Here is a 13,310-nt window from a genome sequence, read left to right as displayed (position 1 = left end):
AATGCCCACATAATTTAATTATTGCTGCTATTGCCCAAATCTGTATGCTGGGCAAAGTTGATTTTAATTCTGTTTCATTGAATTTTGTTTCATTCCATTTCACACCTGCTCGTTCCCTAACCGATCCTACTCGACCCGAAATCTACGGTACATCGGTAGCCAGAATCAGCAGGCCGCAACAGTGATACGAGAAACACCCCGAAAACATCACAGAACCCTCCACACACTGTAGGATAACCGCCTCACTAGAGTTTCGGTTCAGCCAACAATATATCATTTGAAAAACGAAGCAAAATCGTGACTCGTTGGATCGTTCTACACATCCTTAGTAGCTAGTGCACAATTTCTTTGATTTCCCGCCTAATGAATACGTGCAGGTCCATGTGCTGCTGTGAACAATGGCCTTCACTGACAGAAACAATCCCTGTCGGTCTTGAAACCGATTGTCATTGATAAGGCGTGACACTCAATCATCTACAGTTCCTGTTGATGAGGAACTGTTTCTGCACAGTTATATACCATCTAAAGCATCGCTGTGCTCTTTAAAAGGTATGACTATAGTTTGCACAATGAATTTGATGTGTAGATGTGGCACAATAAGTGCTAACAAAAGACACGTGGTGTCTACGTTCACAAAAAAGGTCCAAATGGCTCTGAGCACTATGGGACTTAACATCTGAAGTCATCAGTCCCCTAGAACTTAGAACTACTTAAACCTAACTAACCTAAGCACATCACACACATCCATGCCCGAGGCAGGATTCGAACCTGTGACCGTAGCAGTCACGCGGTTCCGGACTGAAGCGCCTAGAACCGCACGGCCACCGCGGTCTATGTTCACACTTCATATTATTATTTCGTACTTAGTATAAGAAAAATCAGCTGTAACTCATCATATTTACTGAACGGGTGACACAGAGTTATAAGAAACGAATGCTGCACATAGAAGAAAAAGGGAACAACTTGATTTGCCAGGTTATGTAGTTTAAAATTACAGTGTACGAAATCTAGTAAGTTAACAAAACCGTGAATGACGCAAGCTAATACGTCGGCAATTTTATGACATTATTTGAACGCTGACAACCCTGGGTGAAAATAAACTCTTCGTACCTCAGATATTGTAAAAGAGGACAAGGTAATAAATAGCTGTGCCTTATGACGCGAGTAGTAACGTTGTACGATCTTATAACAGAAGATCAAATACGAATAGAGGAAAAATTTTTTAGACTGCAATATAGTAAATACACTCCTGGAAATGGAAGAAAGAACACATTGACACCGGTGTGTCAGACCCACCATACTTGCTCCGGACACTGCGAGAGGGCTGTACAAGCAATGATCACACGCACGGCACAGCGGACACATCAGGAATCGCGGTGTTGGCCGTCGAATGGCGCTAGCTGCGCAGCATTTGTGCACCGCCGCCGTCAGTGTCAGCCAGTTTGCCGTGGCATAAGGAGCTCCATCGCAGTCTTTAACACTGGTAGCATGCCGCGACAGCGTGGACGTGAACCGTATGTGCAGTTGACGGACTTTGAGCGAGGGCATATAGTGGGCATGCGGGAGGCCGGGTGGACGTACCGCCGAATTGCTCAACACGTGGGGCGTGAGGTCTCCACAGTACATCGATGTTGTCGCCAGTGGTCGGCGGAAGGTGCACGTGCCCGTCGACCTGGGACCGGACCGCAGCGACGCACGGATGCACGCCAAGACCGTAGGATCCTACGCAGTGCCGTAGGGGACCGCACCTCCACTTCCCAGCAAATTAGGGACACTGTTGCTCCTGGGGTATCGGCGAGGACCATTCACAACCGTCTCCATGAAGCTGGGCTACGGTCCCGCACACCGTTAGGCCGTCTTCCGCTCACGCCCCAACATCGTGCAGCCCGCCTCCAGTGGTGTCGCGACAGGCGTGAATGGAGGGACGAATGGAGACGTGTCGTCTTCAGCGATGAGAGTCGCTTCTGCCTTGGTGCCAATGATGGTGGTATGCGTGTTTGGCGCCGTGCAGGTGAGCGCCACAATCAGGACTGCATACGACCGTGGCACACAGGGCCAACACCCGGCATCATGGTGTGGGGAGCGATCTCCTACACTGGCCGTACACCACTGGTGATCGTCGAGGGGACACTGAATAGTGCACGGTACATCCAAACCGTCATCGAACCCATCGTTCTACCATTCCTAGACCGGCAAGGCAACTTGCTGTTCCAACAGGACAATGCACGTATCCCGTGCAACCCAACGTGCTCTATAAGGTGTAAGTCAAGTACCCTGGCCAGCAAGATCTCCGGATCTGTCCCCCATTGAGCATGTTTGGGACTGGATGAAGCGTCGTCTCACGCGGTCTGCACGTCCAGCACGAACGCTGGTCCAACTGAGGCGCCAGGTGGAAATGGCATGGCAAGCCGTTCCACAGGACTACATCCAGCATCTCTACGATCGTCTCCATGGCAGAATAGCAGCCTGCATTGCTGCGAAAGGTGGATATACACTGTACTAGTGCCGACATTGTGCATGCTCTGTTGCCTGTGTCTATGTGCCTGTGGTTCTGTCAGTGTGATCATGTGATGTATCTGACCCCAGGAATGTGTCAATAAAGTTTCCCCTTCCTGGGACAATGAATTCACGGTGTTCTTATTTCAATTTCCAGGAGTGTATTTTAATTTGTGAGATCATTGACTGAAATTCAACTTAATGGATGGAACAGATAACTTATAATTTTCATGGTTCTGTTGTTGGCTGTAGTGGTAATGCCCAAAACTCATTTATAAATTAAGGAAAAAAGTATCGATATCACGCGCGGTTTGACAAGATTCTTTGGGCAACTTCAGTGTATATCTCTACACAGCTTTCGTTTGTAATGCAAACAGTGCACACCTGAATCACCGACTGTCGAATGAGCAAGGAAGTATGCGGTGGATGCATAATGTGGTCGGCTAATAGAAACAAAGTCAAGGTGCTCAACATAACGAAGGGCGCATTTCGGTGGGAGACCGGAGCAACGCATTACAATTAATGCAGAATGCTGTTGAAACCTGGTAAGACGAAGACAATTTAGTCTGTTATTTTGTGGTGTGATAGGACTGATTTTATTAGTTTATTATTAATATGGTGCAGGGGTTTTGCCAATAGAGTCAACAACAGTGAAGTAATAAATTAAAATGTCACATGCGACGCGGAATTTTTAGTTCAAAGTTCAAATGGCTCTGAGCACTATGGGACTCAACTGCTGAGGTCATTAGTCCCCTAGAACTTAGAACTAGTTAAACCTAACTAACCTAAGGACATCACACACATCCATGCCCGAGGCAGGATTCGAACCTGCGACCGTAGCGGTCTTGCGGTTCCAGACTGCAGCGCCTAGAACCGCACGGCGCGGAATTTTTAGCAAAACAAATATCCAAAAAACGACAAAATTTTTCCTTTTACAACATTGCGGGGGGGGGGGGGGGAGGGGGGGGGGAGAGGGTGTTAAAACTAGAAAAAGTTTCAGAAAGGTTTGAATTTATATTTGCTGTTTGTTAGGAGTCGGTAGGTGCTACAGTTTCTCACAGACGAGAGCAGTACTGTGTGGTTCATTGGTGCGACACAGCACGTTACTAGGAACATTTTGCTATTACAGTAAGACGCAGTGGTCGAACTAAAAAGCTGTTAACTATGGCATTCTGAAAGTACATGGAAGTTAGAGAAGAGGAGAAATACTGTATATTACTAGGAACAGTATACAGTAAGTTCAAAGCAGACATCTGTTCTTACGTCGTGAAGAAGAACGATCGTATAACGCTGTAGTAACATAACAGTTGATGGACGATGCGGAGAGTGACAGTTCCCACTGCCTTATAACGTATCAGAAATTAATGAACTGCTCTAGGACAACATGATATCATTTGGAGGTGTCTGCCCAAATTAACCGTTTTTGCGTTGGCTTCTTAAACTCGCTGCCAGCCATGTTCCACAAAATACGCTGTTCGGATGCCAATTCGATAAGCTGCTCATGCTCTTAGCGTCCGTGCACGTGAACAAATGCTGCAGTTGTCACAAAGCAGTCGCTGCTGCTCATTCGACTAACCGCCTCTCCTCCAAACAAGCGTTTCCCGCAGGTAGAGACCGCAGCGGCATTGCGTTGCCTGCACTCTAGGAAAACGGTCTGGCAAATTTGCATTGAGCGAGTGAGGTTTTGCAGGTTAATCTTCAGTGTTAGCCCGACCAGAGGGCAGATTGCTAACAATAATCAAGAGCTGTGGTCGCGCCTCTACCAGAATTGTATGAACTAGTATCGTATCTTTACAGATGTGACACCTATTGCATAATATGTATGCTCTGAACGGGATGTGTTGGGATAGTAGTTCGTAAAAAAATTGATTCGCAGGGAGATGTTATCATGTGCTGTATGATGTACAGTTTGATTCGGAATATGTTGGAATTTCAGAGGCTGAGGCTGGGTTATGACCTGAAAGCACAGCGAAAGTTTAATTGCATGACATTATATTTCGATATATGGTTTCATACCTCCACACAAGTAACATGATGATGAGATACATCGGAATTAGTTCCATAATTGGTTCCACCACTTTACGTAATCAAATATAACTGCTGTCCTGAATGAGATTTTCACTCTGTAGCGGAGTGTGCGCTGATATGAAGCTTGCTGGCAGATTAAATCTGTGTGCCGGACCGAGACACGAACTCAGAATCTTTCGGGAGTGCTAGTTCTGCAAGGTTCGCAGGAGAGCTTCTGTAGAGTTTGGAAGGTAGGAGACGAGGTACTGGCAGAAGTAAAGCTGTGAGGACGGGGCGTGAATCGTGCTTGGGTAGCTCAGTTGGTAGAGCACTTGCCCGCGAAAGACAAAGGTCCCGAGTTCAAGTCTCGGTCTGGCACAGAGTTTTAATCTGGCTGGAAGTTTCATATCAGCGCACACTCCTCTGCAGAGTGAATATCTCATTCTGGACACATCCCCCAGGCTGTGGCTACGCCATGTCTCCGCAATATCCTTTCTTTCAGGAGTTCTAGTTCTGCTAGGTTCGCAGGAGAGCTCCTGTGAAGTTTGGAAGGTAGGTGACGAGGTACTGGCAGAAGTAAAGCTGTGAGTACCGGGCGTGAGTCGTGCTTCGGTAGCTCAGTTGGTAGACCACTAGCCCGCGAAAGACAAAGGTCCGGAGTTCGAGTCTCGGTCCGGCACACAGTTTTAATCTGTTTTTAATCTGTTTTTCGTTTGTTTGTCGTGAAGTACAGTTTTTAGCGTACATTGCGGATGAAAACTTGCATCTCAGTTCACTAACTGCTATACTGCTGTGGAAAGTTAAGACCAGCCAGCAGAATTTGAGTTTGCTGCTCATAATAGAAAATGCTATTCACACGAGTGGAAACAGTTTTTAAGACACTTTTGTCAAGTCTCACAGCACCTGCAGCATTAATTATATTATAATATTTTTGTGACATATATAAGATGTATGCAGGGCCTAAGATGGATGGGAATGGGTGGAAACAGCGTTCCCAAGAATTCTCGTATTAATCCAAAATCATGCCTATATAAATTTTATTGCACTCAACGATCATAAAATTCTTTGAGAGCAAGGAAACGTAAATTTTCCCACGACCCCAGTCTAAATTTGCACTAGCAGCATAAGCGTTAATTCAGTTTTCGTTGGAACGCGGAAACGTGATTAGTGCCCGCAGCTGCGAATTGGCTCATGTGCTCATCAAATAATAATTAATTATAGTTCTATCCATTATTCTTATTTAGCCATCATGGGTTTGATAAATCGGCTGAAGAAAGGATCAGCCACAGAACAGACAAATTAAACTGTAAGTAAAATTCAGTGTGTTGAGCACTTAAAAAGTACAGGTATTGTTGAAAATTACACTACTGACCAGTAAAATTACTACACCACGAAGATGGCGTGCTACAGACGCGAAAGAAGATGCTGTGATATGCAAACGATTAGCTGATCAGAGCATTCACACAAGGTTGGAGCCGATGGCGACACCTACAACTTGCTGGCATGAGGAAAGTTTCCAACCGATTTCTCATACACAAACAGCAGTTGACCGGCGTTGCCTAGTGAAACGTTGTTGTGATGCCTCGTGTAAGGAGGAGAAATGCGTACCATCACGTTTCGACTTTGATAAAGGTCAGATTGTGCCTATCGCGATTGCGGTTTATCGTATCACGACATTGGTGCTCGCGTTGTTCGAGATCCAATGACTGTTAGCAGAATATGGAATCGGTGGGTTCAGGAGGGCAATACGGAACGCCGTGCTGGATCCCAATGGCCTCGTATCACTAGCAGTCGAGATGACAGGCATCTTATCCGCATGGCTGTAACGGATCGTGCAGTGACGTCTCGATCCCTGAGTCAACAGATGGGAACATCTGCAAGACAACAACCGTCTGCACGAACAGTTCGACGACGTTTGCAGCAGCATGAAGTATCAGCTCGGAGACCACGGCTGCGGTTACCCTTGACGCTGCATCACAGACAGGAACGCCTGCGATGGTGTACTCAACGACGAACCTGGGTGCACGAATGGCAAAACGTCATTTTTTCGGAAGAATCAAGGCTCTGTTTACAGCATCATGATGGTCACATCCGTGTTTGGCGACATCGCGGTGAACGCAAATTGGAAGCGTGTATTCGTCATCGCCATGCTGGCGTATCACCCGGCGTGATGGTATGGGGTGCCATTTGTTACATGTCTCGGCAACTTCTTGTTCGCATTGACGGCACTTTGAACAGTGGACGTTACATTTCATATGTGTTACGACCCGTGCCTCTACCCATCATTCGATCCCTGGGAAACCCTACATTTCAGCAGGATAATGCACGACCGCATGTTGCAGGTCCTGTACGGGCCTCTCTGGATACAGAAAATGTTTGACTCCTGCCCTGGCCAGCACATTCTCCAGATCTCTGACCAATTGAAAACGTCTGGTCAATGGTGGCCGAGCAACTGGCTCGTCACAATACTGTGGTATCGTGTTGAAGCTGCATGGGCAGCTGTACCTGTACACGCCATCCGAGCTCTGTTTGACTCAATGCCCAGGCGTATCAAGGCCGTTATTACGGCCAGAGGTGGTTGTTCTGGGTACTGATTTCTCAGGATCTATGCACCCAAATAGCGTGAAAATGTAATCACATGTCAGTTCTAGTATAAGATATTTGTCCAATGAATACCCGTTTATCACCTGCATATCTTCTTGGTGTAGCAATTTTAATGGCCAGTAGTGTAGTATTCAGTTCTTGTTACTGACGATGAACAAAATGATGCAGTTGTGGTGACCTGTCAAACTTCATTTTTTCCAAATTGGGAAATTCATGACTTGAAGCGAAAAAAATTTCTGTGATGTATTTTCCGTGAAATCAGTGCACTTGGTATGGGAAGACTGGGCGGGGACAGGAATTAAATTGTCAAAGGAGTGGGTGGAATGTGAAGTTAACAGAAATCGTGACAACGAAGTGAAAGAACAATCTAATCTTAGGGAAAAAAATGTATATACAAGAATTCGGTTGTCCATAGAACTTGTGAATCAATAAAAACTGCAAGTAACGAAAAGTATCTCAAACAGTACAGACATCAATGATACACATATATACAGGGTGTCGCAGAAATGTTACAGTCTTCGAATTGTAGAGAGTGACTTGAGGAAAAAATCGAGGATAGGAGTCCGTGTCCGAAAACGTCATGCAACGACGCTACAGTGTGTCAAATTTAGAGGCGTTGCCGCCTGCCACTACGTCATCCCTTCGGCAGCAAACGTGCCTTTGGACGCTGACGGATCGTATGTGGAATATCTCACAATGTTATTTGTTATTCAGTGATCGTGAGTGATTGCTTAGACGGCAAGTGGAGAAGATAGAGTAAGCTGCAGCCTGGAAAGGCATTATCTCCTATGAACGTGATGTTCCATTGCCTCGGTGGATGATGGTTTAGAACATGGGTTTCCATCCTGGAGCTCCAGTATACAGGAGATAAACTGTAGACGGAAACTCGTGTCTGAAACATTCATCCACCAATGCAACAGAGGGTAGCACTCGTAGGAGACAAGGTCTGTCTATCCACGTAGCAGCCAACTCCATCTTCTCCAATGACGACCGTGGTAATCAGTACAATCACTGAACGACAAACAACATTAAGAGACCTTCCGCCTACGATCCGGCAGCGTACAAAATCACTTTTGCTGCAGTAGGTGTGGCCTTGTGACAGGTAACGATGCTTGTAACTTAGACGCTCCGTAGCGTCGTTGGATGACGTTTCTGCACATGGGCTCCTATCCTCGATTTGTTCCTTAAGACGCCCTTTACAACCCTTTGAATTTTGTATCAACATTTCTGTGACATTATGTGCATGATTACTCTTAAATTCACACTTCGTTGCTTGTCAGTGAGTTGTAGAACCAGTTTACAATGCGGGAGAAATTAACAGCTAAAGGCGCTAAATATTTCCGTGCGAGCTCATATTTATCTTATTGCATTACATCCTGTGTTGTTGGGGTCGTCAAAATATCGTGGCATTCGAAGGAAGACGTATGTTTCTTCTTGTGCTTGTGTCTTTGTCCCGTATCGGCGCTGGTTCGTCATTTTTATTTAACGATTTGGCACGTTCATTTTGAGGGCGAATGAACTTCCTGTCTTCACCTCGTAGCCTCCCCCCCTCCCCCCTTCGGCCCAAAGTATGTGTAATGTCTGTATGTAGTGTTATTCACCTGAAAGGAAGCAAAAGTTTTCTAAGTGTTTGAGAATCGTGTACCTGCGGTTGGGCTTGGGTATCAGTCTAGTACTCATCTAGTGGGATGTGAGAAACCACCTAAAAACCACGCCCAGGGCGGTTGGCACACCGATCCTCGTCATGAGTCCAGCAAGTGGATTCAACCTGGGGAAGTTCCGGAAGTGGCGCGTGAACACTCATGGCCTATCCAGGAGGTATTCGAAGGAGGATGCTACACAGGAAAATAGACTGTCTGTGCACGTGTATGACCTCAAATTTCACGAATTTTGGCATAATTGTCATTACATGAGACATATTCTGGTGGAATTAGCAAGTTTTTTTACTGTTTCGGAAGCTGGACTTCGAATTTAGTCAGTAAAACTATCAGCCTTGCAAAGTGCCTTACTCACGACGTCTCCCACTGCAGTTTCTGTGACACTCTAGGCTGACGTAACAAGACCCTAACGAATTATGCGCATTTTGTATTTATTTCCTCAATGTTATCTGAGAAGTTCTCAAACCAACTGAAAATATTCAACAGTTGGTCGAACGATGGTTGTGTAAAAGGCTTCTTGCACGCGTAATTTAAACATTCCTTGGATTATTGCATTTAATCTTATTCTGGCCTTTACTTTCTCCAGAGGTAGACGTTTTAGGTTGAGGTACCTTAAATCGCTCCTTATACATGCACCTAAATATCTGAAGGTTATGATTGGTCCCAGTGTTATCGATGATGGCGCAATCGAAATAACTAAGCTACAAAATTATTGAGGCTTTCGTGACCACTTGTCGTCTCGCTGCTGGAACAGTCAAATGTTCATCCCTCGTTGCTGGAGGTGGGCTGGAGCATTGGAATCCTGGATCCATTTACTTTGAGGCCTTCTTCTTTCTTGTTAAATCTACTGTCTCTTTGTGAATATCTATGGCTCCTCTGAACGAAACAGTGTAGTATCTCTTCTCCACAGCGGGAACGTGTTTGTACACGTACTATGTTATGAGGTCGGTCTCACACATTGCATGCTCCATCATGGCTTATTCCTCCACCTGTCCTAGCCTGTAACACCGTTTATGTATCGGGGATCCTGGTCCTGATGGATCATCCGGTGATTCCAGCACAGACCTTTAACGATGAACGCGGATGGGGTATATTTCCGACAGAGCAAGTTGGCCCCTATCGGCATTCGCTGATCTGAGACACTTTTAGAACTTCTTTGACGGTTTGTAAATAGTCAAGTGTCCGCCCCGATAGCTGAGTGGTCAGCGCGGCAGTCTGTCACGCCAAGGGGCCTGGGTTCGATTCCAGGCTGGGTCGGAAATATTCTCCGCTCCGGGACTGGGTGTTGTGTTGTCCTCATTATCATTCCACCATCATCAGTGGAAGGCAACGGGAAACCACCACCGGAATATCTCCCCTAGACGCTCATGCAGTGGTCCTCTCTGACGAGGATTCCCACATGACAAGACCAGCCGTAAGGCAGAAAGCAAAGTTTTTTAAGTTATGTCATGTTTGTGCAATACACAGCCGATTCCATTCGTCTTTCTGGGGATGTGAGGCAGACAGGCCGTACTCGACATTTCTTCTTCCGATGTGTCACTTCACCGAGTTCCAGCTTTGTTGACACTAGTAATGGAACGGGTGGAACCACCCGTCGCTCTTCAGGAAACATTAAAAGTGCTGCATCTCATGTCCAAGGTGCTGAGACTCCGATATTGGTCTTTCGTGGGTTACGAGTCTATTTATAATTCATATTTTCTGATTCGGACGATTTGAAATTTTGTGCAGATATCGGTCGCTGTGTCGGCTGTCGTTACTGTCTATGGACCAGTTTCTCACACTTCCTTATACCCAGCACGTCAACAAAAATTCGCTGATACACAGGAGAACTACTACCAAGCCAGTTTGTTCAGGGTGATCCACAGAAATGCAGCCGGCCGCGGTGGCCGTGCGGTTCTGGCGCTGCAGTCCGGAACCGCGAGGCTGCTACGGTCACAGGTTCGAATCCTGCCTCGGGCATGGGTGTGTGTGATGTCCTTAGGTTAGTTAGGTTTAAGTAGTTCTAAGTTCTAGGGGACTTGTGACCTAAGATGTTGAGTCCCATAGTGCTCAGAGCCATTTGAACCATTTTTGAACAGAAATGCACAAGCTTTACAATTGTAAGACGTGTATGTTTCTATTGTCTATTGTAAAACCACAATTTATGAAAGATGTTTATGAGTTATTAATAGGATTAAGTAGGAGTAATTAATGTTAGTCATTTTGGAAATAATTGTGGTAGCAGGGAATGTCTGTACCAAAGTATTGTTGGCGGGAGAGACCGCACATTGATATAGTTTTAAAAAGGGCGGGAGAGACCGCGTATGGATTCATTTAAAGAAAAGAGCGGGAAAGACTGCGCATTGTTACATTTTGTAATGGTAGCAGCGATTGTCTGCACCAGAAAGCAATGTTGGCAGGAGAGACCGCACTTTAGCGTTCGTAGGAAGTCAGTAGTAAGCGAGATGTGAAGCGAGTCGGTAACAGGTGTGAAGCGAGAGGTTGAGAGGAGCGGTGTGCCTGCCATCCACCAGCTATGATTTACAAGAGATTATAAACGGATGTTCTGAGACATCAGCTAACTATATGGTAAGAGGAACTAATATTATTGAATCATTTTTTTTGAGAAACTCAAGACTACTGAAGGTATGTTTGCGCAATGCTAGTTGTAAGATTATTTTAAAAAGTAAGTCCCATTTGAACGTTTGTTAAATCATTTCATTACCAACAGTAAATATCTGAAGAATCGTTATCGGAATATAGTTAATTTTTGCCGGCAATATTGCATTACTGATTACAATACATCCCAAAAACCATCAACCTAAATCTTTGCAAAATTTTATTGTTGTCCAGAAAAAGTTTAACTATGAATTACGTAACTTCAGACAAATTAATTAAGAATATCGTCAGCTTTGGTAATAAATACAGCCACTTATTATGACAGCCCACCAGCAGCTAATGGAGTATAGTAAAATAGAGTAAGTATATTCATGTCAAAGTTCGATGTAGCAGTCAGATGGCGATCCAGGAACAGTAAGAAAGGTAAGGAACAGTTTTGTGAAATTGCAGGTAACGACTGAGGGCTACGACGACGACACATTCTATGTTTCGTCGAAATAATCAGAAAATCACTTTTATAAGCAGCATTTAAATTTGTATGCGAAGATTGCACTTATTATTATTGAGAAAGAGAATATATTTCAAAGGTGCGATTTCATTTGTTATTGTTAAGCAAGAGATAGAAATCCTAAGGGAAGGTTGCGTAACAAAAGAGATATAAAGGAGACGGGACGGTTTCACAATGGTTGTAACAAAAAGAGGAAAGCCTCATTGTAAACGGGATCTCGATACCTATGTGAAGCAAGTGGAGATCCACAGTGGTAATGATCAGAGGAAGCTCCTCAACGTCGCCACAGGTATATATCATGACCTCCGGCTGCAGGGTCAACTTCTCAGCGCCACGAGCAATGGAGGGTGAAACTGTGACAACGCCAGCCACTGGCGGTGGCGAAACCTGGAAAAATCGTTAAACGAACGTCGGCCAGAGATCTCAAGACAAAAATCGAGGAGCAATACGTTCATGAAGAAACTTTTTGTGCATTTATGTGCGTTACACGACATTTATTTATACGATATTTCAGTGCCTGTGTTATTCCGATTACGATGCAAAGTTCCTTTTGACATGCTTGCATGCGCAAAGGAAAAGGCACTGCGGCGACCACAGCCGTTTCGAAATACATCATTAATTCCCAGTTGCGAGTAAGGACTACCATCAGCTCTAGAATGGAATTACAACAATGAAAATTTGTGCCAGATGCATCCATGTCCAAAGGACCTTTGCATCGTAATCAGAATAACACAGGCACTGCAATATCTTATTTATCTGCAGATATGGGGCAAGTGACTTTCAAGTACAACGTCTGACCTGTACGGAATATACGAGGTTTGTCCGGAAAATACGTATAAAAGTTGAATAATAACTTTATTTTACAATTATTCAGGTATTACAATATGGTCTCCTTCAAAGTACTCGCCCTGAGACGCGATACACTTCTGCCAACGCCGTTTCCACTGTTGATAACATTACTGAAAGTCTACAGTTGTGATGTTGTTCAGTTGCCGTGTCGTTTCCGCTTTGATGGCTTCCACATCTCCCAAGTGCCGCCCCCGAAGGACCATTTTGCATTTCGGGAACATAAAGAAGTCACACGGGGCTAAATCGGGTGAATAAGGCTGGTGGTCTGTCACAGTGATTGAGCTTCGGGCCAAAAACTCGCGCACAACGAGCGACGTGTGAGCGGGCGCATTGTCGTGATGAAGGATCCACCTGCCCCCTTTTGCCAACTCCGGTCGAACTCTGGCCACACGAACTCTGAGACGTGTCAGAACTTCAACGTAAAAATTTCCTTTCACTCTCTGGCCAGGAGGGACAAATTCCTTGTGAACAATGCCCCTAGAATCAAAGAAAACAATCAACATTGTCTTCACATTGGACCTTGATTTTCGCGACTTTTTTGTTCTCGGTTCTCCTGCTAGTTTCCATTCCTTGCTTTGAGATTTGAGCTC

Source organism: Schistocerca serialis, chromosome 4 (assembly GCF_023864345.2).
Source record: "Schistocerca serialis cubense isolate TAMUIC-IGC-003099 chromosome 4, iqSchSeri2.2, whole genome shotgun sequence".
In the NCBI taxonomy this organism is placed as follows: domain Eukaryota; kingdom Metazoa; phylum Arthropoda; class Insecta; order Orthoptera; family Acrididae; genus Schistocerca; species Schistocerca serialis.
Note: the sequence above shows the minus strand (reverse complement) of the source record.